The sequence below is a fragment of the Nuphar pumila genome, chromosome 17 (genome assembly GCF_984573655.1).
Source record: "Nuphar pumila chromosome 17, dmNupPumi1.hap1.1, whole genome shotgun sequence".
NCBI lineage: Eukaryota > Viridiplantae > Streptophyta > Magnoliopsida > Nymphaeales > Nymphaeaceae > Nuphar > Nuphar pumila.
The window spans coordinates 28032415-28058349 of NC_143265.1; the positions used below are offsets into that span (position 1 = coordinate 28032415).

Genomic DNA, 25935 nt, shown 5'->3' on the forward strand with positions numbered 1-25935 from the left:
GGGTTATGTGTGAACTGCAAAAGGGGACTACCAGTCAACATATAGGGGAAATGTAATGACACAAGCATAAATTGAGGCTACAACATGAGTGTAATAAATGCATAACAGAACTTATGAACATAAATGAGGATGCTGAAGGTATTAACATAGTGAAAAATGTGGATGATACCACTAACATATAAGTGTTGCACATCAAGGCTAAGATGATATCTAAGTGAGTGTGTGGCAACGAATTAAATATGGATGTGATGAGCACCTGCATTATGACAACTGCAAACATTCTATCATGAATTTATACAGAGGTTGTTCAAAATATTTATGCAACTTTTACTTCAGCTATTGTCCAGCAATTAGTAAGGGCAACCTACCGGGAGGTGTTGTGTAGCAATTAGCAGGAACAACAGCAGAGGAAAAGCTTGTATTCATGGTGATGAGCTTGTCCGTTAATAATCCACGTAGTTAGTTCCAACAAACTTAAGCTCATCTCTTGGTTCTGAATGACTTGAAGAAACAGAACAACACCCTGCTTGATAAGGTCCAGGCATACATCAACAAGCACAAGGAGACGAGCCACAAAACATTCAGAATGGCTGCCCTGTAGATGCCTTTGATTTCTGGAGTCTTTGGCAGAATGCATTCAAGAAGGCTTCAACATAGTAAATCGATGGATTTCCTTTTTAGCAACCGCAAGATGTACGATGACTCGATTATTGCAAAATCGCTCCTGACAAAAGCCTATAAAGGATGCATGTAATAGATGAATCCAGTGAATGGGCTCAGACACTATATCCACACAAAGAATGCAGGCAGCAGATGAATTGAAGTAAAAACCAGCCAGAGAATGGGTACTTACAACGATTTCCAATCAGACCTTACTCTGGTTTCACAATAAACCGATTTCAATAACTTGAATATATCTCACACAATATCAGCCGATCACTCTCAACAGCAGTATAGCTGATAGTACTCCAACACATTGAGTGATAGATTTGGCTGAATCAAGGATTATAGCAGGGATATGTGCAAGTGAGTGATAGGTGTGCATAGGGTTGGTGGTGGTATAAGTATTGCAGAATCGAGTCCAGTGTCTTTCTTGTAATTCAAAGCCAAATAAAGTAAATAGACTCCTGTGTAAATATGTGCTGAAGCAAATGGCTAATAGCTAATACAACAGGGTATGATATATAATGACAAAAATGATTAGCCGAGGTGGCCTCAAGAGCCAAAGCACCAGGCCACCAAAGTAGGAAGCCAAATGTAGACATCAAACACCTTTTTGCAATCCAGTTTTCATGCTGCCGCAATCAGGACTGAAGAATCTTATCAATTACATTGAGATTACATATGCTAATGCTGCACAAGCCCCAAAGAGAGGGAACTGCAAATCTGAATCATTCCTTCCACAGCCACGCCCATAGATTACACAGCCAGGGTCATTACCTTTGAACAGGAAACTGATGGTGAATGTTGAAATGTTGAAAACAATAACACAGTGGTGGATTCCTGTTATGCAGACATAATGTCTGAATTACACAAGAACATACCTTGAGAGTTGAGATATAAATGGCCGAGTCATTTGTCCCCTACTATGGCTGGCCATTGATGCCTGCTCATCGATGGATTGTTTCACGCAAACCATATGATCAATAAGTTTTGGGTCAAACTAGCCAACATATGAGGGGAGTGTGGGTGAAGCACATGCAGGTTCAGGCATAAATATTGAGGAGCTTCCCTCCTTTATCATCACAACAAGGAACTTCAGACCACATACAAGAGATATCATCTTTTGGATCTCTAATTAAAGAGGGGGCTATAAGGGTCTGAGTCCAATTATTCTCTGAGTAAGTGTCTATTTTCCAATTTACACAATTATATTGTACCTGAAATTCAGCTAAATAAGAAAACAAGCTTAATAACAGTTAGGCAAAGCTAAATCGGAAGATGAGTTAGGCCAATATACTGAGAATTTACATTTTGATGTCTCCCTGATTACCCCAATGCATCACTTGAACCCACATACCTGAAGTATGAAGAAGCTCCTGTATATTCCATCTCAGAGTCACGTTACTGTTGGGATGCAGAGATGCTAGATAACTTGAAAGTGGTAAAACGTGAGACGCAATGGAATCATCGATGTATTATAAGATCAACTAATAGCAAATGACGCAGGGTGAAAGCAAATGTACCATGCTAAATGACATTAGGCCATGGATAAGGTAAACTGAACTTACATGAACTGACATCATGTAGTTGCAAATATTAAGAGAAGGGCTGAGAACAGATTCAGAAATAGAATTTACAAGCTTATCATTAACTAAAAGAGACCAACGAAAGGCTGCTGGAATTTTGAATGAGATTAACTTGACATTCACCTTTTTCTGCTAAATACTTGGTTAACATCCCTATAAACTAAAGCAAGATTTTCAAACTAAAATAGTTTTTTTTTTAAGGTGAAAACTAAAAAAAAGAAAGGAATAGGAAAACAAAATAAAAAAATTAGCTAAATCAACGAAATGCTAAATCATAACCAACATCATAGGAGTCGAACGCAGGAATCCTCGATCAAATCAATTCTGGATGGTTTTCATAGCAAATGAATAAATGAGAAAGAGAATGGGCCAAAATAATGAGAAAACCAGAATCAGGCAAAGCAAAACGAACAGAATCAGTCGATGAAATGGCTTAGTCGAGATTAAACAAACTACTATTCAACTTGCTTAAACTAAAGAAATTTTGAAATAAGAAAAGGAAAATGTCAGAATCAGATTATCCTGTTGATGTTGCATAGGATGGGTTGATTCTGCTACAGGCAAGTCAATCACACCATTTTGCATTTACAAAGAAAAGGAGAAAATAAAGAAGAACGAAAAGAGAAAAAAAAAAAAAAGGGCAATGCTATGAAAGGGAAAGGGAGTTTCTGAAAATGATTAAAAAGGAAGGAGTTATTTACCTGATTGCTGCAGGGATCTAAACTGAGGATGGCTGGAGCCGATCGAGCTCCTTGGCGGTACCTTTGTAATAGAGCTGACTTACCTCAGTTGGTGGAGAAAGCCAAGGGAAGAAACAAGAAGGGCGCTGGGTTTTTCCTCGCCGATCTCCAGCCACTTGGGAATAAGAACAGGAAAAAAAGAATAAGAAGCAAAAGAAACGGGGAATGAAGGAGAGGGAAGAAGGTGTGGGGGTGAAGAAGCGGTAGATCCAAGAGGAGAAGGTAAGGGAGGGGTGATAACGGATCGTGAAGGAGGAAATGGGGAGGTGAAGAAGCGGTCTGCTGCTTGGAAGAAGAGGGGAGGCTATGTACAGGAAAGGGGAGAGGTGAAGACGATCTCGAATCCTTCCCCTTTGTGCTTCTCTTAAAGAGGAGAAAGGAGGATTCAGATGTAGATTGAGGGTTTACAGAGGAGGAGATGGAGGTTGTTGGGAGATGAACGGGAGATGGTGAGGAGGTCACACATGGGGGCGTGCGATGAGGGTTTGGCTGGAGGGTTCGGGCGATGGAGGTTGAGAAGAAGCTTCTGGAGTTCTTCTGGAGGGGAAGCGAAGGGGAGAAGCCGTAAGAGGGTTTTTGCCAGAGAGGGAGAACTCGATAGGGTCTCCCCCCGAAACCCTAACTCGACTCAAGGGTTTTACTTTTTCCAAAAAGAGGTCTTTATAAAAAGATTTTTCTAAAACGGGTTTCTAAAAACCATTTTTTTTGCAATTTCCTTTATTTATTTATTTTTTTTGTTCTTTTCTTTTTTTGTATTTTTGGAATGAAAATCCAAGATTTTATGAGAAAACAAAGATTAAACACTAATTTTTTTGTGTTTTTCTGAGAAATATTTACAAAAGTATTTTTCTGAGAGTTTCCGACCATTTTGGGAAAATTTCTTCAGAAGAATGGGTTCGGACCCGAGTTTTGAGAAAATATTTGAGCCTTAAACCTCAAACCGAGAAATACACGTGATGGATCCAAACGGATGTCGGATTGACTGTCCGAGCCTGTTAAAAGGTTAGTTTGGAAATTTCGAGAATTTGATTTTAAACATTGGACAACGAAGCTCAGATATTGATCTTTTATCTGGATCCGGATTCGAAATTGAGTCAGATACACAAATAAATTTAATTTCAGAAAACTTGAGAAATAATATGGGATTTATATTTAAAAGTGACTCAATTACCCGAAAAATGAAGATAAAGGGCAAAAAGGGAATATTTATAAACTTTTTGAAAAATTTGGGGTGTTCACAGAAAGATACTCTTAGTATCGTAAAAGCAATTTATGAAAAGATATTGATAAAAGAATTTCACATAAATAAAGAAAATTCTTGGCAGTGTGGCAGTTCGATATCTGAGTTTTACCCATGATGATCTTTCTGGCACTCTTTTTGAGACATTGATTTTCTTGGGTTTCGAGGAGAGGTTTTTCACATCATCCTTCATTTTGGAGATGTTCTGATTTTCTTTTTGGAAGGGTACGTCACAAACTCCTTCAACTTAGAGATGTTCTGATCTTTCTTTGTCTGATGATATGGTCTCTTTGGATAGCAGTAATCAAATATCTTTTAGGGTTTGTCGGGAGGTTTATCGCATTCACCTTCAACTTTGGAGTGATCTGAACTTTTCATGGAAGGACACGTCACAAACTCCTTCAACTTGGAGATGATCCGAGTCTTCTTTGGCCTCAGCGGTCTAACTCATCCACTAGTCTTCAACTTGACGATGATTGAGAGATCCCTTTTGCAGATATTTAATTGCAGCTTGTATGATTGAGAAGATTGAGCTGATTTATTTTTATTGCCCAGGATATATATACTGCCTTATTGCCGAAAGAATGATCTTTAAAAATGTGCCACAGTTTTGATCAATATCGGTTCACTTATGGCTTTTCAACATCATTGAATTTTCCTTTGTCGGTCATATCGAAGATTTTTTTCATCCGCTTGGTTGACCAACAGAAGAAGCTTGAATTTTATTCTTTCCTCATAAAAGCTTTGCTCTTTTAGAGGGAATATTGAAGGTAGCTTGAGGTAAGATTTTTTGCAATAAAAATTTGAGATCAACAATGGTTTTTGATAGCAGATTGGCAAAATATTCTTAAAATCCTTGGTGAAAGTAATTGCTTGACATCAAATCGACACATCCATGACAAAATTCTCCCATCTTTTCTCCAAAAGAGAGACTCAGGCTTGACCCTTACCTGAATGGAAAATAGGAAATACTCCTCTCTTCTCTAAAGAGGAGGTGTTCGCAAAACGAAACTTTCGAAGAGAAATTAAGTTTTCATCAAAACTCTCTATCTCTAGGCTTCTCTTATGGAAAGGCGGCCGAAAATAAAGATTGAGAAAAGTATCATAGAGGAGTGAGTCCATCACACTCTCCCTATAAGAGGGTCCTCTATGAAGGAGAGGCCAAAATGAGAAATTAGGGGCCACAAAAAGAAACGAGCTTTTGTCGAAGCTCTCCCTGGAAAAAGGGTTCTTTTGTGTAAAAATTGGATTGTTGTTTTGCAAATAGTTCACGAAGAAACGAGTCCCTTCAAACTCTCCCTGGAAAAAAGGTTCTTGCGAACGATAAAAATGATTGCATGCGAAAGGAATGAGCTCCCTCAAACTCTTCTTAGAAAAGGGTCCTTCACAAGAAAAAATAATTAATTTTGATACTGAGCCAACAGGTGGAATGCGTTCGACACAGAGGTCGAACCATGCACAACCATGGTTTTTGAAAAAGTACCAGTACGAGCACTGGGTTTTTGAAAATGTACCAGTACGATCACTAGATTTTGAAAATATACCAGTACGAGCACTGGATTTTTTTGAAAATGTACCAGTACGAGCACTGGATTTTTTAAAAACACTGACATTGTTTTCCAATTGGGATTGTGAGTTTTTGAAAGAAAAAATTTGGTCCAACACGAGCATTGGATCCAAAAAAAAGTCTGAGTCGAAACTCAGAACTTCAAAATAAAGAGATAAAAAGGAAAACCCGAGTTTAGAACTTAAATTTTCAAAAGAAACGATTGGTCCAACACGAGCATTGGATCTAAATGGAAGTCTGAGTTAGAACCCGAAACTTCAAAAAAAAGAGATAAAAGGAAAAGCCCAAGTTTGGAACTCGATTTTTTAAAGAAAATTTTTGGTCCAACACGAGCATTAGATCCAAAGAAAAGTCCAAGTCAGAACTTGAAACTTCAAAAAAAGGAGATAAAAGGAAAAACCCGAGTTTGGAACTCAAATTTTCAAAAGAAAAATTTAGTCCAACATGAGCATTGGATCCAAAAGAAAGTCTGAGTCAGAACTTGAAACTTCAAAATAAAGAGTTAAAAAAGAAAACCCGACTTTAGAACTCGAATTTTCAAAAAGAAACGATTGGTCCAACACGAGCATTGGATCCAAAAGGAAGTCTGAGTCGAAACCCGAAACTTCAAAAGAAAGAGATAAAAGGGAAAACCTGAGTTTTGAACTCAAAATTTCAAAGGAAATTTTGGTCCAACACGAGCATTGGATCCAAAAGAAAGTCCAAGTAGGAACCCGAAACTTCAAAATAAAAAAGGAAAACCTGAGTTTAGAACTCGGGTTTTCAAAAGAAATGATAGGTCCAACATGAGCATTGGATCTAAAAGGAAGTCCGAGTGAGAACCTGAAACTTCAAAAGAAAGAGATAAAAGGGAAAACCTGAGTTTGGAACTTGATCTTTCAAAGGAAAATTTTGGTCCAACATGAGCATTGGATAAAAAAGAAAGTCCGAATCGGAACCCGGAACTTCAAAATAAAAGAGGAAAACCCGAGTTTAGAACTCAAATTTTCAAAAGAAATGAATGGTCTAACACGAGAATCAGATCTAAAAGGAAGTCCGAGTCGGAACCCGAAACTTTAAAAGAAAGAGATAAAAGGGAAAACCCGAGTTTGGAACTTAAATTTTCAAAGGAAAATTTTGGTCCAACACGAGCATTGGATCCAAAAGGATGTCCGAGTCAGAACCCGAAACTTCAAAATAAAAAGGAAAAACCTGAGTTTAGAATTCAAATTTTCAAAAGAAATGATTGGTCTAAGACGATCATTGGATCCAAAAGGAAGTCCGAGTCGGAATCTGAAACTTTAATCGAAAAGATAAAAAGGAAAACTCGAGTTTAGAACTCAAATTTTCAAAGAAACGATTGGTCCAACACAAGCATTGGATCCAAAATAAAGTCCGAGTCGGAACTCGGAACTTCAAAATAAAAAGGGAAAACCCGAGATTAGAACTCGAATTTTAAAAAGAAACGATTGGTCCAACACGAGCATTGGATCCAAAAGGAAGTCTGAGTTGGAACCCAGAACTTCAAAATAAAAAGAGAAAACCCGAGTTTAGAACTCAAATTTTCAAAGGAAATGATTGGTACAACAAAAGCATTAGATCCAAATGAAAGTCTGAGTCAGAACCCGAAACTTCAAAAGAAAGAGATAAACAGGAAAACCCGAGTTTGGAACTTGGATTTTCAAAGAAAATTTTTTGTCCAACACGAACATTGGATCCAAAAGGAAGTTGAAACTCGTAACTTCAAAAGACAAAGATAAAAGGGAAAACTCGAGTTTGGAACCCGAATTTTCGAAGAAAAATTTTGGTCCAACACGAGCATTGGATCCAAAAGGAAGTCTGAGTCGGAACCCGAAACTAGAAAATAAAAAGGGAAAACCCGAGTTTAGAACTCGAATTTTCAAAAGAAATGATTGGTCCAACACGAGCATTCGATACAAAATGAAGTCTGAGTCGAAACCTGGAACTTCAATCGCAAAGATAAAAAGGAAAACTCGAGTTTAGAACTCAAATTTTGAAAAAAATGATTGGTCCAAGAAGAGCATTGGATCCAAAAGGAAGTCTGAGTCAGAACTCAAAACTTCAAAATAAAAGTGGAAAACCCGAGTTTAGAACTCGAATTTTCAAAGAAATGATTGGTCCAACATGAGCTTTGGATCCAAAAGGAAGCCCGTGTCGGAATCCGAAACTTTAGAAGAAAGAGATAAAAGGGAAAATTCGAGTTTGAAACTCGAATTTTCAAAGGAAAATTTTGGTCCAACACGAGCATTGGATCTAAAAGAAAGTCTGAGTCGAAACCCGAAACTTCAAAATAAAAAGGGGAAACCCGAGTTTTGAACTCGAATTTTCAAAAGAAACGATTGGTCCAACACGAGCATTGGATTTGAATGGAAGTCTGAGTCGAAACCCGAAACTTCAAAAGAAAAAGATAAAAGGGAAAACTCGAGTTTGGAACTCGAATTTTCAAAGGAAAATTTTGGTCCAACACAAACATTGGATCAAAAAGGATGTCCGAGTCAAAACCCAGAACTTCAAAACGAAAAGTGGAAACCCGAGTTTAGAACTCAAATTTTTAAAAGAAACGATTGGTCCAACACGAGCATTGGATCCAAAAGGAAATCCGTGTCAGAACCCGAAACTTCAAAAGAATGAGATAAAAGGGAAAACTTGAGTTTGGAACTTGAATTTTCAAAGGAAAATTTTGGTCCAACACGAGCATTGGATCCAAAAGGATGTCCGAGTCGAAACCCAGAACTTCAAAATGAAAAGTGGAAACCCGAGTTTAGAACTCGAATTTTCAAAAGAAACGATTGGTTCAACACGAGCATTGGATCCAAAAGGAAATCCGTGTCGGAACCCGAAACTTCAAAAGAATGAGATAAAAGGGAAAACTTGAGTTTGGAACTTGAATTTTCAAAGGAAAATTTTGGTCCAACACGAGCAGTGGATCCAAAAAGAAGTCTGAGTCGGAACCCAAAACTTCAAAATAAAAGGGGGAACCCAAGTTTAGAACTCGAATTTTCAAAGGAAATGATTGGTTCAATATGAGCATTGGATCTAAAAGGAAGTCCGAGTTGAAACCCAAAACTTCAAAAGAAAGAGATAAAAGGGAAAACTCGAGTTTGAAACTCGAACTTTGAAAGGAAAATTTTGGTCCAACACGAGCATTGTATCTAAAAGGAAGTCCGAGTCGGAACTCGAAACTTTAAAATAAAAAGAAAAAACTCGAGTTTAGAACTCAAATTTTTAAAGAAACGACTGGTCCAACACGAGCATTGGATCCAAAAGGAAGTCTGAGTCGGAACTGGAACTTCAATCGAAAAGGTAAAAAAGAAAACTCGAGTTTAGAACTTGAATTTTTAAAGAAACGATTGGTGCAACACGAGCATTGGATCCAAAAGGAAGTTCGAGTCAAAACTCAGAACTTCAAAATAAAAAAGGGAAAACCCGAGTTTAGAACTCGAATTTTCAAAAGAAACGATTGGTCCAACACGAGCATTGGATCCAAAAGGAAGTTCGAGTCAGAACCCGGAACTTCAAAAGAAAGAGATAAAAGGGAAAACCCGAGTTTGGAACTCGAATTTTCAAAGAAAAATTTTGGTCCAACACGAGGAATGGATCCAAAAAGGAAGTCCGAGCCAGAACTCAGAACTTCAAAATAAAAAGAGAAAAGAATACCTCGAAGGACGAGGTTCAGGTTTATCCCTTAACCTGAAAGGGAAAATACCTCAGAATATGAGGTTCAAGTTTATCCCTGAACCTGAATGACGAAAGAATAAAGATTGCCAAAATTTAATAAAATTGATGAAAAATCAATAAAAAACGATAAAAATTGATATAGATTGACAAAAGATTAATGAAAATTGATAAAAATTGATGAAAAAGAGTTTGTTTGAACTTGCCTGCAAACATGTTTTCTGAAAAAAATAAATTTTCATAAAATAATAAAAATAAATACCCCAGTATAATGGGGAAGGAAGAATAATATTTGAAAAGGGCTATTTGAAAAAAAATAAATAGGAGAACTTACAAATGGGATATTTTGAAAAAAGATTTTTTGGGAGAAATTTTGACAAAAGGAAGGAATCAGGTTGATATTTTGAAAACAATATCCCATTACCAGGGATTGGGTCATCACAGAAAATTGCAACAATCACATTGTTTCTCTAAGAAAGAATAAACAATTAGAATATGAACAAATGTTATTTTGAAAAGGGCATCTCTTGACAAAAGAGATTTTACTGCGAAAAGGCAAATAATAGAATCAGAAGATATATTGAAAGATAGGAAGAAAAAGTTTGAAAATAGATGGCAAGATTTGAAATTTAAAAAATTGCAGGCAGGATCAAAAGAATTGTGAGGCTTTATCCCAAACTATGGTTCAATAAGACAACCCAACAACGTGAAAACCAGGACAATATAGGTAGGGATGTTTTTGAAAGCATGTTCAACATGCAAGAAATAAGATAGCTCTAATGCAAAGGCCAAAAGAGATAGAGTTAAATAATAAAGAAGCATACACTTGCATACATTACTTGCATTCAATCACTAGAATTGAGGAGAGTTGTATTTCAGACCTAAGTCTAAGTGAGCATGCAATAATCTCCTCAATATGGTCCTAGCTACCAAACCATACTTAAATCCTCTATGCATTATGTCAGTTGGGACAGAGTCTAGGCTCCTAAGGTTTGCATGAAAATGAAGCTGACATTTGTGGAATAAAAACTTAGACAATATCAAAGCAATGGCAAAAGGCATGAATCCGACAGGACGAAGATGGGTCCCATCTCGGTCGCCAAAACTGTGATCATTGCAAAATTTTCTCTCTTTTCCTTTTCCTCTTCCTTCCCTTTTCTTTCTGCCTCCTTTCCCCTTTTGAAGAGGATAAAAGAAAGAAAGAAGAGAGAGGAGAAAGAAAGAAGAGAGAAACTCTTTTGCAAGGTCTCACTTGACCTTTATTTGAAAAGATTTAGAAATTGCATGCCTCCATTTTTTAAAATTTGTGAAAAAAATGGAGAGATGGGATTCACTCGTCGGTACGAGGTTCAATCGTTTCTGGCACCTTTACCAAAGGTAATTGAACCAAGGATCGAATTAATACCTTTTGCTTTGCCTAAATTTGTCTAAGTAATTATTCTGAAATCCTAAAATGCACAGTCATGCTTGTGCAATGAAAATGCAAAGATGTATGCTTTTGAGAAAGTATTTTAGAAATTTTAGGATTTTTCTAAGTGATTTTGAAATAAGTTTTGAAATTATGACTGAATTAGAGAAAATCGATTTTGAGACTCGGAGTCAATTTCAAAACTTGATTTTGAATTTCAAAACTTGATTTTGAATTTCAAAGTGAATTGAATTTGAGAATCAAACTCAAAATTTAGATAGAACTTGGAGGTTTTGGAGTTTGAAATGGAAATGGAGAATAAAGCTTGAATTCAAACTTGAAGTTTGAAATCAGAAGGAAATTTCAAAGTTGAATTGAACTTTGAAATTGGAATATTGAATTGATTTTTGAAATTGAATTTTGGACTTGAAAATGAATTTGAAATTTCAAGGTTTGAATTTTAAAATAAGATAGAATTGAGAATAAAAGATGAATTTGAATTTTTAAATAAGAGTTAAAAATGATTTTAGAAATAAAAAGTATATTTGAAAATCTATCTCAAAATCACTTGGAATTTAAAAAAAATGTTTTGAAATGCAATTCTATCCTAAATGATGAATGCTTTGAAAAGAATTTGAAAAACATATTTTATTCTTTAGGAGAATTGAAATAAGATTAATATTATAATACATTCATGACTATGGTCACAAATGTATTATAATATAATCTGTATTGTAATTTTGATAAAGAATAAAATACATTTTTGATGTCTTTATATGATTTGAAATGAAATTAACCCTCCATATATCCTGACTATGGCCATGAATATATTTTAAGTTAATTTACAAGTTAAATTCTGATAAAGGAAGAAAATTTCAGAAAATATGATGATTTTCAATGGAGACCCAAGTGTTGATTAAATGTTATTCCATAGAAGATAAAAATCCTAAGTGTTGTTCACATTTTGACTATGGCCATAAATGTGAATCGTTTACTTAGGATTTAATTACCTTTTATTAGAGTGGTGCACATGTCATTCGTGTTTCACCATTGTGGATTTTTTAAAATAAAAGGAAAATAATATGAAACAGGAAATTTGTGATATCTACATGCTCATACATTCTAATCTAATACAGGAAAATGAAGATTCTCATTAATATCTAATTATTACAAACTCAAATTGAATTTAAAATTACAAAAGTCCCTAATTTAGGAAGAAAAAGCAACATTTCCCATGTATTTTCTGCAAAATACTGAGTTAGTATGAAACAAAATATCAAATATGGAAGGAGGTTTAAGATGTTAAGTTGAAATTAAAATGCATATGCCGATTGCTCATTGGAATACATATTTAATGCACTAAGTTGCTGAGGAAATGAACACTAACATGTATCTGTAATATTCTAAACTAATGGTGAGAAGGGATGTTAAAATGTATGGATGACACCCTAGGCTAATGAGAAAAATAGATGTGAAGGTGTGTATATGATGCAAGAAATTAGAAATGAGAGGAAAGGTTATGATGTAGAGGAGTGTTGTGAAAAGGTGAGAGTGCGACAGTAATGAATGTTGTGATGTATTGAACATAAGTGCAAAGGAGTGCTAAGTGATATCCATGTGTTGTGAAGGTGTAGATGATATATTACAGATGATAGGGGAATTGTTGTACTGGGGTTAATTGGAAGCATAGAAAGTAATTATAAGTGAAGGGTGTTTGTAGAATATGCTGAAATAGGGATGAACAAGTGTGAACCTGCTGTAGGCACAATAGTGGCAGAACATGAATAGGGACTAGGCTACAAGGTGGTGGACAGCCACCATGCTGTGAGAGTGGCAACACAGGTGCAGAGGGAAAGGTGTACAGTTGCTGTGTATGTTGGATAGTGAAGTGGAGGCAGTGGATTTAGGTAGAGGAGCTGGAGTCTATAGGAAAGATACAACAAGTGGGATGTTGTTGTTGTAGTTGCAGCGAGTAAAAGGAGGTTAGCTACAGGGAAGAAGATGTGATGCTAGAGGTTGCAGCAGGGTGATATGTGGTATATAATGTTGTGTAATATTGAATGCTTGTGGCGGTAGTGGTACACAGAAAATGCAGGTGAAGCTGGAGGCTACGGGTCACAGGTGGCTGGAGTCAATGGATATTAATAGGGAGGATGGGGTTTATAGGTATTAACAGGAAGATGACATCATATATACTGCTGTAAATGCAGTGGTGTTGTGAGTGGGTTGTAGGAAACTGGGTGTTGTGGGGCTGGAAGGTGCACCTATTGTGGAAAGGTGGACAGCAAGGTGGGATGCTTGCTATGGGCATTGCTATGAAGGAAGAGTGCAAGGCATGGGTTGTAGGTGTGGTGCTGGGAGATGGTACAAAAGGTGAATGAATGGATGTAGTGAGAAATGTAAATGGATTACAGGTGCTGCTGTGATAGTAGGTGGAAAGTGTAAAGGGGAATAGCAGCAGGAAATGCGTGGAATAGGGAGTGTGCTGAAAACTGAAATGATGTAGGTTACAGCGAGGTGTGCTGCAAATGATGTTGTAGCAGTGGATGGGGGAGATGAAGGCATGGGCTGTGAAAGGTATATAAGTGTAGCAGTAGATAGGGGAAGGAGGTAGTGAACATGTGTGCTGGAAGGTGATAATGCAGGTGCTTCAACAGTGTTGCTGAGTGAAGAAGTGTGATGATATGATGGTGAAGTCAACGACTAAATGTATCTAGAAAAGTTTTCAGCAACCTATGACATGTGATGAGGGTGTCGATGGTATGAGTGAAGCAATATAAAGGGTGAAGTGAAGTTGTAGAAGGGTGTTAACAGGGCAAAGACTGTGTGTGAGTATCACAGTATATTGGGTGTTAGGTGTGTTACAAGTGAATACACAGGTATAAACAACATAAATGTAAATGTATGGCCCTGATGATCTATTCTGAGATTTTGAAACTTTACAACTTCCCCCACATTCATATAAGAAATGAAAGCAACTCATCCAGTGAACTCAGGTGATTCTAATGTTCTAAACATTAACCACAACTGTAACAATGATGTCCATTAACATCGAGAATTCATTAGTTTATGCATGATAGAGAAGCAACATGAGAACAAAAAGAGTCAACTCTCATTTCTCAGTTTGTTGGAGAAAGACCATGGAACAGTGAATCCATGAAAAATTTCAGAACGCATGACTACTAATTCCAGAAAGATTAATCTAAGCGATTTTTTCCACATCAAGAATGCAATGTACATAGGAGAGTCATATTCAGCATTTATCATTTTCAAATATTGAAAGCTCTGTGTCCTACTTTGGTTAATGTGCTCACAGTAGAAATGCCATGACAGTGAATGCAATGTACATATGAGAGTTAGATTCAGGATCTATTGCTTTTAAATATTGAACATCTCTATATTGTGTCCTAGTTTAGCTAATGAGACTACTGCAGAAATGCCGTGACAATGAAATATGGAAGCCCACATTACCTCAAGAGTCTTTAAATACTTCCAAGTCAATGGACCACAAAAAAAAAGAGATCATACCATGATAAGTAATCAAATAACCCAACAAAAGAATCAAAGTGCTCAACCTCAATTGTTGATAAGGTACCCCACCTGACCCAGTAACTGATGCATGTGGTTTAGCAATTTGTACAGATCAAAGAGTAGGTTACTCAAGTGAGCTGAGACATTTAAGCCACCAATATCAAGAGCCTTTACATTGAAGAACAACTATTTCACCCTTTTGATATGACAATGTCACTGTTGTAACAGGTGGATAATAAAAGTTTGAGAATGCCGCTGCAGCAACAACTAATATAGAACACATAATGCTATTTGCCACATATGATAGTATAGTAGTATAGTGAGAACAACACTCTTAGTTTAGATAGAAATTGGTCCATCTGGTGTATCATACATTAAAGTAGAGCCCCTTCCATCCAACCTTTTGATGCTCAAAAATTCCCAAGAGATTTTGAATTTATCACTTAACCTGTTAGAAATGGCATCAGGCAGCATGGCAAATCCTTTTCTAAATGGTCCAACACTCTGGCCCTATAGTTTTGGCAGGCGTGGATCTCGAGGGGATGCAGGCATTTTTCCAGACCCAGTTTTGGAAGCTATTGCCGACTATACCTTTCTAGCTTGGTGCAGCTGATGATGACGTGCGGGAGATAAAACTACAAGAAGATCGCATTGCTAATGACATACAGTGAATCGGGTGCTAATGGAAGGCAAAATAACGTGGATTAAATGAAATGCAAGGGAGATTTTAAACATGGTGCTGGCCAAATAGGCATAAGGCAATATACCAGAAGAAGTATGATATTGAATGTATGTTGGAAATTAAATAGAAATAGGAGATCGAACTGGAAAATCCTCAAGTATGATGAATAATCAAACGTAATAAAAGGAATGAACGTAGCACAATGATCAAAAGGAAAAACATAATAAAAAAAATGTGATTCAAAATAGAAAATCCCATGTGAATCAGAAACCAAGATTTAACAGACCATCTAATAATCAAAAGAAAATGCACAGGAAAGAGAAAGATCAAATCTAGGAAAAATATCAGTCATAAATATGCAATGCTATGCTATGCTGAGCATGGGAAGCAGATTTTACTATGTAATTTGATGAGACCGAAGATGACGACGACCAGGAGCTAAAATGCTAGAATATGGATCCAGTTTTATTTTAATATAACAAGGAAAAAGAAATCTGTATGACTGATGCAGACTGGAGAAAGAAAAATAAATCGATGTTGCTGAATCCAGATAGAATATATTGGATGATTGGTATGCAAAATACAAATCACATGACTTCCAGCGGGCTAATGGAGTGCCAGAAACTAATGTTGTATCACGATTGGTAAAAGAAGTGCAAAAAATCAAATGAAGCAATAGTGCTTCATAAAGAAAAAGGAAAGACAAATGCGTAAGTGGTGAAAACGCAGGGCATGCTTAAGATGGGAAACATAAATCAGAGAAAAATAAAAGAGGTAATACTAAAATCAAATTGATAGCTATGCATTAATCAAAAATGACAATGATAAGAAAATAAATAAAAAAGAAAAAAAGAAATGTAGGAATGTATTCATTCCGTTGATATCGCAATATGCAGGTCAATCTTGCTATATGCAGATCAACCCTGCAAATCATGCGTTCAGTGGGTAAAAATTGAAAGCAAAAGGAAGATAATGGATATTATGTGAGGACCAAAAAAAAAAATAAACAAAAAAAATGCTTGAAATGGCGATTTTACAGAAGAACCGAAGGAAAAAGGGGGAGCTCTTACCTTGGATTGACAGTGGTTAAAATTGAAGGAGTGAATCCTCTATACGTGCTGCTAGAGGATCGATCCTTCACTCGATGGGGAAAGATCAGAAGAAGAAATAAGAAGAAGGTGAAGGAGAAAGGAGGAAGAAGATCGGATACGCCGAAGGGTGGAGGGGTGAAGGCAATCGTTCATGGCTGAACAGGAAATCAAGACTATTGTGATCATCAAGATCAACCGGCCATTAATTCGACAATCAACAGGTAATCAAAACAAACAGAAATTCAACAATCAATAGATGATCAAAATACAAACCGATTGTTAAAGAAGGAAAACAGAAATAGACAAAGAAGTATCAAATGGATGCATATTCGGATTATATGAACCAAAAATTACCAATAAAACAGAAGAAGAAAAACAAAGGGAGGTGTTGGAATGCCAGCATTCCGTTGTTGTAGCATTACGTAGATCGACACTGCTATATACAGGTCGATTCTACGAATTATGCTCAAAACGAACCATTAAGAAAGAAATGAAATTAGGAAGACTGTAAACGAAGATTTTAATGAAAAGGGAAGTAGAGATAACAATTACTTACCTGTAGCTGAACCTTTTTCTGCTAATTGGGGAGAACCAGAGAAAATAAAAAGAAAAAGAAGAAGAAGGAATGAAGAAGGCAAAGAGAATGCGATGGTGGGGTGCATAAGCGGTGAAGGAGAAGGGGCTTCCTCGACTCATATATATAATAGAAAGCCGTTAGAAACTTTTCAAAATAATGGTTTGTTATTTACAAGGTTTTTCAAAAAGGGGGTTTAACTACGATTTTTTTTCAAGAAAGCGGGTTAAGCCACTTTCTGAATTTTCCTTTTTTATATTTTTTTCTTTGTTCTTTTCTTTGTATTTTCTATATTTTTTTGTGTTTTTGAAATAAATTTTTTATAAAACTATGGAAAAAATAAGGGTTTTTGAAATATTTTATAAAACTTGAAATTTTTACAAAAGAGGGGTTTTCTGAGGATACAAGGTTAATCTCCAAGAATTTCTTCAGAAAGCGGGTCTGAATCTCGAATCGAGGAATACAGAGCAATGGATCCAGATGGATACCGAATGAACTGTCTAAGCCATTCAGAGAATTATTTTTGTATTTTTATAATTTTGATTTGAAAATTGGATAACAAGGCTCAGAATTGGATTTTGATGTCAGATCTGAATCTGAAATTGAGTCAGATATAGAAAATAGATTTGGATCCCAGTGAATCCAAGAAATAAATGGAATTTTGATCAAAACTGACTCAACTATTTAGAAAATGAAAGCCAGGGGCAAAAAGGAAAATTTTTACAAATTTTAAAAAATTTGGGGTGTTTACACCTGTCGAGGTAAAATTTCCCAATAGGGGGTTCCGCCCCCTGCCGGGAAAACATACAAGGGGCAGGGGGCTTCGCCCCCTATCGAAATAATCGAGGACAGGGGGTGAAGCCACCCCCTGCCAGGGAAAACAAAAGGGCAGGTGGCTTGGTGTGAGTTTTATGAAAATGCTTTTTAAAACAATATTTTTAATTAAAATCCAGTGAAAGCCAGACACCAAAAATATAAAAACTGGCTTGCACGAGTGGTGGAGTCCGGGTCGATCTCAGGGAACCGGAAATACTTTGTATCCAACACACAATCTATACTACTCTTTATTGCCTTGAAGAATAAAAAATTAATTAAGTAAAATAACTAAGAGTGTTGCCCTACACAGAGGCTTAAACAGATAATTAAATGGTTTTATTACAAACCCAATTAATAAAATAAACCATAATCTAAGACTAAAAGAAATGTCTTCAATGTTGTGAGTCCTTGTGTCCCTTTGTCCTTCCCTTTGTGTCCCCTTTAAGTAACTAGGTTGAACACTTTTTGGTCTTTGAGGGTTCCCTGAGAGCACTTTTGAGGGCTTGAGGGGACGAAAAGGGTTCTCTCGCACGTCCAACGCTCCCTGCAAAACACAAAAACAAAACACAACTACAAGACACAAGTCCTAAAAACTAAGGTTAGTAACAAATAAACAAATAAAGAAAAGGGTTTAAAAGTAACTAACTTGCAACTAACTAACAAACAAAACTTAACCAACTACTATAACGCAATTCAAGAAAGCATTAACTCTAACCAATTCTACTAACAAGTCAAATATTAACTAATAAACCATGCACTGTTAACTAACCCACCTAACTACAAACCGTTACCTATGACTAACTAGTGAATGCCATGCAGCAATATAACTATACGCTATCGTAAACTAAGTCAAATACTTGGCTAAATAACTACACTGAAAAATTAATGTAGCTAGTAGGAGTTCCAATATTAGACTAACTATTAATTGCCAAAAAGACTTACATAAAACCTAAACTATTAATTAAACTATTCTAAAACCACTCTACCTAATTCCTAATGCAGTTGAGCATAACGCTGGTAGACAGGATACTGCCCAACATCAATCATGCTGGGTGACGTGATTAACAACGACAACCAAGCCTGCACAATCAGGTTCATGCAATTTGTGGAAAAAAAAAAGATATTTGTGTTGAGCCAAAACAATACTTTTTTGTGTGCCCAAAGTTACGTTGATGAGATCTAAGCTGGTTCAGCATTCACGCTGAATGGCTTATGTGATTTGTCTGATAAAGATTATTTGTTGCACACGATCAGCCTTCAGCACATTGTGATGGGCTGGAATAATTTTTTTCTTCAATAAAAACAACACGTGCTCACCTTGAATCTGATAGAGATGACGTGATTCCAAAAGCACAATAAACCTAATCAAATATAAGCCGTGTATCCAACCGAATGGCATGCATATCTGATCTATCGATCGATCTCCCAGTCACGCGTATCATTAAGGTGCGTAGATGAATTTTTTTATTTAGCACTGGTTGTTTACCGGTATCCAACCAAACCAGCCTGCGTGAATGGGATCTCACGCAGGTCTGCTTGCTAGTCCTTAAAAAAACTTAACTACAGGCTATGAAAAAAATTGACTATTAACCAGAATAAACAAACTGCATAAAAAAACTATTCTATGACAACTTTTTCTACTCTAACATGCAGAAAAATAAAAAAAATGAAATCAAACTATCCTAAATAAACTAATGATGCTGAAAATATAATGTGATGCATGTACTGAGTAAAGAGATGGGGAAGAAGAGGCTTACCGTATGATTTACCTCCGATAGAGGGGTTGAGAAGAAGAATATGGTTGATCCCAGATGCATACACTTTGCCCCGATGAAGAAGAAGAAGTTGCCGATGATGAAAGGGTTCGAACCTTGAAGAAAAAGAGGAAGAAAAAGAAGAGAACAAGGAGAGAAAGAAATCAACAAAAGAGAGAGGAAAAGCAAGAGAGAGAGAAGAGGGAGGCAAGAAGGAGGGGATGCTGGAAAAAAATATTTTTCCCAGCCTTCTTTACTACTATTTATAGGCCTAATTAGGTTAAAACAAAGTTTTCAAAAGAGTCTGAATATTTTTGATAATTTCCAAAACAAGGTCTCTTATGAAAATATATTTTTCTAAAAATCAAAACTTACTAAACTAATTAAAAAATAGTTAATACAAACCTAAGCTAACTAAACTATAATTAAGAAATTCTAAATCTAATAAAAACACAAAAATGCAGGGAAAGCTTTAAAAAACATGATTTTCTGATAAAATTCAATTCATTGCAGATTCTCAAAACTAAAGATAAAAATGGGGTTTTAAGGCGATTTTAACATGGATCATGCATAAAGAATGATTAATAAAATATAAAATATATGCATGATCATGACTTCTCCCCCTGTCGAAATTATCGAGGACAGAGGGACAGAGCTCCACTGTCGGAGAAGTCAAGAGGACAGGGGGTGAAGCCCTCTGTCGGCATTCGAAAGGACAGGGGTAAAGTCCCCTATTCTATCGAAGATCAGGGCAAGAGGAGGGCCTGGCAGAGGCGATCGGGGCCTCTACCAACCCCCGTCGACTATAGAGGTGTAGTGAGGGCTCGACAGAGGCTGTCGGGCCTCTGTTGGCCCTCCGGCAACCATAGGGGGAAGGGGGAGGCTCCAACAGAGGTTGGCATCCCTCTATCGGACCATCGACGACCCTTATTTTAAGGGGAAAAAACAAGGGGGAAAGGGGGAGGGTTACCTGCAAGAGGCACCAACGAGACAGCATTGGCATGGTCGTCGGCTCGCCGAAAAATAAAGAGGGGGAGCAACAAGAGAGAGAACGGGAGAGGGAATGAGATAGGAGGTCGCCGGACGGGGTTCGCCAGACGGGGCTCGCCGAAAAACACAGGGGGGGAGCAACGAGAGAGAGAACAGGAGAGGGAATGAGAGAGGAGTTGCTAGGCGACGGGCGGGCGACAGGCGGCGGGCAGGCGATGGGAGGTCGACGGGCGGAGGACAGGTGACAGATGAAACAAAAAGGGAAAAGAGGCTCGCATTAAGGTTTTACGAGAAAAATTAGCGACAAAACAATTTTGTTTCTACTCTGTCGCTACTTGGTGACGGAGTAGCGACGAAAAATTTCGGCTGATGATCCGTCGCTAAAGTGCGAAGGAACTTGAGACAGAATTTTTTTGTCGCTAATCCATCGCCAAGTAGCGACATAAGTTTTATGTCGCTAATTACGCAAATGTTAGCGACAGATAGTTTTCTCTAGCTAATCCGTCGCAAATTGGTGATGGATTATTTTTGTCGCAAACGTTCATCGCTAATTAAAGTTTTTTCTTGTAGTGTGCATGTAAATGATAATTTAACATGCATACTCTTTATGAACGATGTTAAATGTTCAATTCAATTATATAAGGCATACCTTAAACTTGTCTGGCCATCGACATCACTTGTTATTTGACTTGCATTGTACCCATGTATTTCATTTGCCACATTGGTCATATGCACATATGTTTCATTTGTCACGTTATCTATATTCCCAGCTTCATTAAGTGTTGCATTCGGAATGTGTGACTCATTATGCAGCTGCATTTGACATGCATTATCTTTCACAATTAAGATTTTATATAGTTGTACACCATGAAGGGAATCCTCAACTTGTGCACGGTTCACCAAATGTGCATTATTATCCTTATGTGCATTAGTTTCTACATACAATGGGTGTTCATTATCAAAACTATCATCACTTGAATAAAATCTTATGTACTTTGTTGTGATCTTATGCACAATTTTTCTTGCAACTACGTCATTGCTGACATGCATTTCAAATTCAGTCTTTCACTTCTTTGCTATATTCATCCTTGTTGATATGTCTTTATCATGTGCAGGTGTTCTCTCGAACAATGGGTCTTCATCAGCAACATCATCTCTTAATTCAAATCTTATGTGTTTTGATAATGCCTTGTTGAGCTCTCCTATCCTTGGAGTTTGCAAGCTCACTGGGTCAACATCTTTGTGCTTCTTTAACCCGTTATCTCCATTACATGAAATTGCAAGATAAACATCGATATCACTCAACATGAATGCCACATCATCGTCATCTAATTCAATGTGCATCAACTTTATATTATCATCAAAATCCTCTCTTCAAAAGCTAAAGTGAAACCTCAACTCTCAGTTGACCAACCTAATTTTTTGTTGCATTAGTTCTACAACAACATTAAAGCTGCTAAGCAATAAAGTTTGCCAATCCTCATCATCAACATAAGGATAGTAAAATCTTACCTTTTCTATATTCATCTTAACTTAACCTAATGACTCAAACCATTTATTACATAGTCCTCAACATTACAATATTAAGAAACAAGTATGCTTATAATACAAAACATATTTTGATGCCATGTTAATTGGAATAGCATGTCATAAATAATCAATAATACAATAGTAAACATGAAAATACACAAAGGTATGACCTTCAAATACAAATGAAAACATCACAATGGTTAGCAATCTTTTACATGATTGCATTGAACAATATACACATGCAAACGGTGATGTTATTGCACATTCATATCAGAGATAAGGCAATGCGAGCATACATGTAGATCACATTCAAGCGGTATAAATTTTTTAACTTTATAGTTTTCAAAACATCAACAATAATAAGAATAACTTATATGTACACAAGAAGGTTGACTAAAAAAACATATCTCAGAAGAAATGATACAACCACAGAAGACCCATCGAAATCTTATAGGGATAGGCTAAGAAATGACCCAATGGAGGTTGACAACATCCCACAAAAGGAAGTTGACAATGATCCAATGAAACAATGCATAATAACTTTTAAGAAAAACATCAAAATCCATTGGAAGAACGTGCAACAGAAGACCGACCAGAGGGGAACAATGGCCAAACAAACCCGCCGGAACCGTTGATGGTAATATCGCCGGAGAAACTTTCCAGAATAAAGTCGCGCAGGGACACAGAACCAACAAAGAGCACTTCCACAGGAACTAAGCAACTTTTCAAATTTGGCTTTTATACAAAAAAGGAGTTTTGCCAAAAAAATATAGTTACGTAGAAAACGAGTTATGCTTAAACTATAAAGACAGGCGAGTTCAGCTAGGGGCACAAGAGTTTTACTCAACATGAGTTACGCTAAAAAGTTTCACTTCCATTGAAAAATTTAACATCAGAGAGTTCCACTAAGTGGTGAGCAAAGAAAAAGAGATTCGCTATTTCTCCTTAGAGTTTCGTTGATTTGTGATAGCAAAAGCCGTTGTAATATTTCAACAGAAGGGTGTTATGGCCAAAATCCAGAGCTTCGCTTTTTTATTATCAAAGTGAACTTAGTGAAGCCACTTAGTTAGAAACAAACACTTATATTGCCATAATATTATATAACTTGTGTATGGTTTGAATAAAAAACTTGTTCTCATGTAGTAATTTTTAAAAAAAAATTAATCCGGCACATGAATCACTGTATCAATTCATGTCTTTGTGACATAACTAAAAAGTTGTGAATTTTAAGACAGTTACGTTTTTGTCACTTTTGAAGAGAAAGAGGAAAACTCTGTGTGTGTGTGTGTGTGTGTGCAATTCGTCCTTTTGGACCATCCGCTTGTCCCATGCATTATTCACCAATGACAGGCCGGAACCATTCGACATGGTCTTGATAAGCATGAATAAATAATATAGGGCATGTTTGTTTGGCCCCTCAATTGGATTCACATGGTTTATGAGTAAATCCCATTCAAATGTGCATCATGGGTCATGTGAAATGACTTTCACATGTTTGCAATGCAATGGGTTTTACATGAATTAGATGTGAATGTAGATAGGGTATGTCAACGGGTCCAGTTTGTATCGGGTTTGAGATTCTATTTTCGTGACCCAACAAAACCTGAGCCCGAGTTACTATTTATATGGGTGGGTCTGAGTCAACCCTAATCCAACCACGATCCGACCCGTTGACAGCGCTAATTTAGAGGGGCCAAGGAAACGTGTCATTACTCTCAACCAACGTTACAGAAACTTACCTTAATAATTGGTGACTTGCACCATTTAATGTATAGTCACCCTTGGCTCTTCAAACTTTCACATGGGCCATAGTGTCTAGGCAAATTTGGAAGCACCATTTACTTGTCCGGGACAAGAAAATAATTATTATTCATCATTCGAAAACAGTGTCATTCATCCAAAAGAAACGTAAATTTTTAACACCTAACGCCCCAAAAGTTTCAATGTAGCAGAAGGTAAAAGAGAAAAGTATTCAGGCCTCAGTTATTTAATAAAATAAAAAAAGGACACCCCAAGTCTTCTGAACCACGCAAAGATAATCTGTTTTGGGGGTCCTCAGTTCATTATTATCATAGTTTCCCGGAAATTTCAACCCCTCTCCCTGTTCTACATATATATATAATAAATCCCTCACAACCAATTCCATGGTTGCTTTTTTGAGCTCCCAACCCTCCATGGTTTCTCTTGCTTTCTCTTCCTCCTGTTCCTTCATAGAAGCATCCCTGTGCTGCAAAATCTCCAGAAAGGTCCCTAAGAAAATGGCCGCATGTCTGGAGAGCACGAGGTCCGAAATGGTGGCCAAGCGGCTTTCATTCGACTTGGATCGGTCGCAAATTTCGGATCCGAACACCATTTACCAGTTTGTTGATCTCTCAAGACCTCTCCAACACACCACCAAAAAAGAAGAGGGCGATGATCTATGGCTAAAGGTGAGGGATGAGGCCCTGAGGGATGTGGAACAGGAGCCTGTCTTGGAGAGGTACTATACAAGTGTTGTACTTTCACATGACTCGCTTGAGAGTTCTCTGGCTAGCCATCTAGGCAACAAGCTCTCTACGAATTACCTGCCAGGTTCGAGCCTAGCCGAGGTCTTTTTGGGTGCATTCTTTGAGGAAAGCGCGATCCGGGGTGCGGTCAGAGAAGACCTTAAAGCAGTTAAGGAGAGGGATCCAGCATGTGTTAGTTATGTGCAATGCCTACTGAACTTTAAGGGGTTCCTGGCAATTCAGGCTCACCGAGTGGCTCACAGCCTATGGACCCAAGGGCGGGTACCACTGGCCTTGATGATCCAAAACCGGGTATCCGAGGTGTTTGCTGTGGACATACATCCCGGGGCGAGGGTCGGGAAAGGGATACTGCTGGACCATGCTACAGGTGTCGTGATCGGCGAGACCGCGGTCATAGGTGACAATGTGTCGATCTTGCATAATGTGACATTAGGAGGTACCGGCAAGGTGAGCGGAGACCGGCACCCCAAGATTGGGGATGGGGTCCTAGTGGGTGCGGGTACACACATTCTGGGTAATGTCAAGGTTGGAGCAGGGGCTAAAATCGGGGCAGGCTCGGTCGTGCTCAAGGAGGTGCCTGCCAGAACCACAGCAGTGGGGAACCCGGCGAGGTTGGTAGGAGGGAGGGACAACCCAGTTAAGTTGACTAACATTCCTAGCTTTACGATGGACCACACCTCCTTCGTATCGGAGTGGTCGGATTATGTTATCTAATCGATTGGGTTCTCTTTTTGCCTTTTTTATTTTATTTTATTTTTATGTACTCTTTCTCCCCCATCCTGTATGTGGGTAGTGATGTAAATAAAATAATTGGATGTTTCATGCCACGAAATTTTCATACATTGTGAGCGGTTGATTAGATCATATTTAGGGTCTCATCAACCAAAAAAAAAAAAGTAAGCTTCTAATTAGGTGGGACTAGGCGCTCCTCCAGCACCCTATCATATATATATATATATATATATATATATATATATATATATATATATATATATATATATATATATATATATATATATATATATATATATATATCAAAAAGGGCATTCAATCCAAGAAAGGTTAAAAATCTACAACCAACAATGATTGATGGCGTTCGTTGAGATGATACATATTGGACTTTTGTCGTTTACTAAGTAAGCAACATATTTTAGATTATAAAGTTTTGATATCTAAATGTATTTTTTAAGCGTAAAAATTGATGGGCCACAATACTTTTGTATTGTAAAATTTTAAATACATTATGAGCCATTGACTTTTTATATTTTGTAAAATCTTCATGTGATGCATATATAAAACACTCAAACGTAGATTGTCATGGGTTGTAGATTTTGAACCTTCTTCCATTGGACGTTTCCCATTCTCTACTTCCCTACTCTCTCTTTCTCTCTCACTTTATATATATATATATATATATATATATATATATATATATATATATATATATATATATATATATATATATATATATATATATATATATATATATATATATATATAGTGGATCTGCCTATTATTTTTCTGTCCCACTGCCAACCTACCGCAAGTGAACGAGCATTTTCAGGTTGTTTTTTGCAAATC

At 37.0% G+C, this 25935-nt stretch overlaps 1 pseudogene across 1 annotated transcript; it reads left to right on the forward strand.

The window, feature by feature from the left end:
- The first annotated feature begins 23973 nt into the window (after positions 1–23973).
- LOC149811827 (serine acetyltransferase 1, chloroplastic pseudogene) lies at positions 23974–25181 on the forward strand (annotated as a pseudogene). Its single transcript, XR_016428558.1, has one exon. The product of XR_016428558.1 is annotated as a serine acetyltransferase 1, chloroplastic pseudogene (transcript).
- Positions 25182–25935: the final 754 nt, after the last annotated feature.